This window comes from Monodon monoceros, unplaced genomic scaffold, assembly GCF_005190385.1.
Source record: "Monodon monoceros isolate NGI ecotype Baffin Bay Population unplaced genomic scaffold, NGI_Narwhal_1 Super_Scaffold_5, whole genome shotgun sequence".
Lineage (NCBI taxonomy): Eukaryota > Metazoa > Chordata > Mammalia > Artiodactyla > Monodontidae > Monodon > Monodon monoceros.
In genome coordinates this window covers 13226005-13230703 of record NW_021703782.1, presented here as the reverse complement: position 1 = coordinate 13230703, position 4699 = coordinate 13226005, and the positions used below count along the sequence as shown (strand labels likewise).

The following is a 4699-nucleotide window of genomic DNA, read 5'->3' as shown; positions in this document are numbered from 1 at the left end:
TTTCACAGCTTCATGGTATCACTCGGTATGAATAATACATAATTTATTTAAACACCTCCCTACTAATGAATTTATACAATTAAGTTTTAAATTTGAATTCCTATTGTTATGCACATTTATTTAGAACATTTATTTTCTGCAAGACAAGTGTTTTCATTTCAAAAAGTAATAGTAAATACTTAGAGTATAAAATGGAATCTGGTTAGCAAATAAATTATAAAACATAGGAGCAGTTTCCCACATGAAAAGAGCTTAGAAGTTAGCACTCCAATCCTTACAAGAAGCTGAACAAACTGGAAATCACTGGACCCACCAGAGACCAGAGATCTGTCAACTTAAAGAAAAATGTACAACATGGGAGTTGTGAGTTTAAGTTTTATTCAGGGTCTTATAGAGGACTATAGACCAGGAGATGGCCACTCAGTAGCTCTGAGGAACTGCTCCAAAGAGGTAGGGGTGGTAAGGGAAGAGCCAGTATATATTGATATATGAATTTTTTGGCTTGGAAATACATGTAGTCAAGCATACATCTCGGTAAAAGATTATTGCCAATCACAAAGAACAGATACCTCAAGTTAATTATTTTAGTGCTTTTCTGTGTATGGGAAGATGCAAGAATCTGGGGTCATGGAAATTCTTCTTGAAATATGCATTTTAACTATCTAGGGGGCCACTTTTCCAAAGTCCAGAATGCCTCACCTCTTTTTTCTATCCTCAATTCCCCTCAGGGCCCACTAGAAGACTGAGATTCAATCATAAAATTGTAGAATGGTTCCCCTGCCCCACAACTTACCACCACATTAATGGGAACCCAATATAATAATAGTAGATGACAGCTGGAAAAGCTGCAAAGCACATACTCTATTTAAAGAAGAGTGCTTCAGGATACACAAAGAAAAACAAGGGAAAATAAGAAACAAAAGACTTGGAAGAACTCGGAACCTCTAGCACCTATACCTACAGCAAACTTTAAACACAGCCCAACTCCTAGGCAGATTAACACAAAACCTCAGACTAAAGGATTATTTATCTCAGTTCCCAATACCCAATGTCTGGCTTCCAAGAAAAAAAGTATAAGACACGCTAAAGAAATTGAATCAATAATTGAAACCGAGCAAGACTCTATGGGGCCCAGTGGGTACAAAAGCCTTTTTGCATTCCCCATTTCTCGTTTGTAGAAAAAGGCTTTATGCTTCTAGGTTTTCCTTGAGTTCCAAAGAGCAAGCTCAAGCAGTTACTAATTAGGGAAATCAGGGAATGCAGGAACAAAGGAAAAGCAGTCACGCAAGAAAAGTAACGCTAGCTTAAGCAATAGTTCAGTGACAAAACAGAGTCCTAGTTCCTCCTCAAGGAATATACATAACAATCTGACACATATCTTTAGGTTGCTCTGCAGAAAATAAGACCCCCCACCCAAGTGGAGGATGGTGACTACAGGCTGACCACAAGCATGTAGACCTTAGACTGGTTGGAACCAGAAGACTAATGATTAAGATTCTTGAAACATCGCGCTGTCGCTTCACCACCAACTAATTAGAGGAAAGTCCACCCTCCGATCACACACCTTGGAACCCTCACCACAATGTTGCCTTTTAAAACCCTTCCCTGAAAGCCGCAGGGAGTTTGGGTCTTTTGGCACTAGCTGACTGTTCTCCTTGCTTGGCAACCCTGCAATAAATGTTATACTTTCCTTCACCACAACCCACTGTCAGCAAATTGGCTTTGCTGTGCATCAGGCAAGGAGATCCTAGTTTTCCTCTCTACAAAAACAAAAAGGCACAGAATAACCTTCCCTGCTGTGGTTTCCATAGACGGATGCTTCTCTGGGAACCCTTTCCCCACCTCCACCCACACACCCGCCCCATATAGCTACATGCTTCATTTCAGAACATCTTGCTTCCTCCACATGTTTCAGTGCTTTCCTACCACTATAGAATTACGAACTCCAAGAATAAAGTACACAAAAAGGGGGGTGGATAATGGGAGCAGACTGTGTGACATGGTGCTCCACAGTGTGCAACATGGGGTCTAGTAGTAGGTTTCCTTCTCCACCAGCCACCAGGGCATCAGCATCACCCGATGATGACATTTCCGACTTTGTCATATAGGAAGATGAGGAGAGAGTAGGAGAAGACACTGAGCCACAACGTAGGTTTGAGAGGATACATCCTCAAGGCAACACCCACTCCAGGGCAGTAGAAAAGGAAAGCAGCAAGGGCCATCTCTCCAAAGAGGCCAAATCCCCTGCTGGAAGACTGAATTCCTCCTGGTCTTGCAGATGACCAAGTTGGCCCATTGTGCCACCAAGATACTGACAAAGAAGGCTGTGTGGCAGGTAAAAGCCAAGATTTTCCTCTGCTTGTAGGTCCACTGCGTTCCGCAGCTGTCCTCAACATCATTGATCCAGTGGTCATCTCAGTCCCCTCAGACCCAGCAGGTGAATTGGGAGGAAGCTCTTCTCAGCCTAGGATCACAAAGTAAGTGAAGAAGCCCCCCAGGGCCTGGATCATACCAATCTGTCCATAGGCCATGCTGGTCAACTGCTTATTCACATGTTTGTCCATTTTGGGGTTTTCGAGCTGTCTCTTCACGATGTCACTCTGAGCTAGCTCATAAGCCAGAGAGGTGGCTGGAACCATGTCCATGCCCTAGTTAATGCAGAGGATGGTGATGGTCCTCAGGGGTAGTGGAATGTTTGTTATAATGAATATCAGGAAGGGGGTGTTCCAGATAATACATATCTGGAATGTTCTGGTTATAGTGTAGGCAACAGATTTCTTCAAGTTATCAAAGATTAGACGACCTTCTTCTACTCCAGTCACAATTGAGGCAAAATTCTCATCCAAGGAGAATCATGTCAGTAGCTTACATAGACACTTCTGAGCCTGCAATTCCCACAGTAACCCCAGTGTCCACCTTCTTCAAAGCTGAGTCATTGACACCATCACCAGTTACAGCCATGATAGTGCCCTCTTTCTGGCAGTCTTCCTGAACAATCAGCTTCTGTTGAGGAGAGGACCTGGGAAACACAATCTCAGTATGGTACTTCAAAATGTCATCCAGCTGCTGGAAAGTCAAGTCCTTCAGATCACTTCCATGTACCATGCAGGCATTGGCATTTCTTGGGTTCACCTGGCTCACTGGGATGATGAGGTAGGCAGAAATGTCTTCTGTGGTTTCCTTGTCTTCTGAGAGGATGCCCACACCTTCGGCAATGGTTTTGGCTCTGATTGGATGGTCTTTGGTAACAAATTAATAATCTTTCAAAATAAGAAAAGAAGCACTGACTGAGATGGTTTCACTGGATTATGCTGTACACCCCAAACTGAATAAATGCAGAGGAAACACGCATAAGCAGAGCATAGTCAAAATGCTGAAAAACAAAGAAATAATGAATTCTTTAAAAAGCTGGAGAAAGGGATATATTATGTACATGGGAACACAAATTCAAAAGGCCATGGACTTCTCATCAGAAACTAAATGGGCATGTAGTATTATTTCAATATGGATTTAATTTGCATTTCCTACTGATTGGTGGTATTGAGCATATAGCTATGAGTGGATTACCTATTCATATATCTTCTTTTATAAATTCTGTGAATCTTTTTCCCATTTTTATTGAGTTTATTGTCTTATCTTTCAGAATGAAGAGTTCTATATATCTTCTGGATACAAGTCCTTTGCTAGATACTATGTATTATTAAAATAGTTTCTCCAAGTCTGTGATTTGTTTTATCATTTAACTGTGTCTTTGTAAGAGAAGTTTATAGTTTTTGTGATGTCAAATTTATTAATTCCCTTTCCTGGTTTAGACCTATTTTGTTCTACCTAAATATTTGCCCGTCCCAATGTTGTAAAGATTTTCTCTTATTTCTTCTGGAAAAAAACTATAGTTTTAGTTTTTATGATAAATTATAATATTTAGGCTTATAATCCATTTTAAGTAGTTTTATGTGGCATGAGGAAATGGTCAAGGTTCATTTTGGTTCATCATCATTTTTTGAAAAAACTCTACTTTCCCCACTAAATTACCTTGGCTCTTTTGTCAAAAGGCTATCGGCCATATTTTGAGGATTTGTTTCTAGGTTCTCTCTTATGTGTCTTTATTGATCTATATGTCAATCCTTATGCCAATACCAGTATCAAAATTTCTTTAGATTTATACTAAGTCTCGAAATTAATTAGTGAAATCCTCCAATGTTGTTCTTTTTCAGAATTGTACTGGCTATTCTAGCTCCTTTGAATATTCATCTAGGTTTTATATTCAGCTTTCAGCTTCCCAATTTCTATAAAAATAAATAAATAATAAATTTAAGAAGACTGCAGAGGTTTTGATTGGGATTACATTAAAATTACAGATCAATCTGGGGAGAACCACAATCTTAATAATATTGAGTCTCCCAGTTCACAAACATGGTTTCTCTCTCCATTTATTTACATCTTTTTAAAATTTCTCTTGGCAATATTTTGAAATTTTCATTATCAAGTCTTGTACAAATTTTATTGAATTTATCTATAACTAGTTCATGACTTGTATGCTATTAACGGTATTTTTATTTTCCAATAGTTTATATCATATATAGAATAAAATTTTTATATTGAGTTCTTTACTCACTCACTTGTGAGTTTTAGTATCTGCGTTTGTAGCTGCCTTAAAATTTTCATCATACATATTTATGGCATCTTCCTTTAGATCCTT

General features: G+C 39.1%; 1 pseudogene; it reads right to left on the bottom strand.

Annotated features, from left to right (window-relative positions):
* Positions 1-2028: 2028 nt before the first annotated feature.
* On the bottom strand, positions 2029-3249 carry LOC114883966 (annotated as a pseudogene).
* Between the last annotated feature and the right edge of the window lie 1450 nt (positions 3250-4699).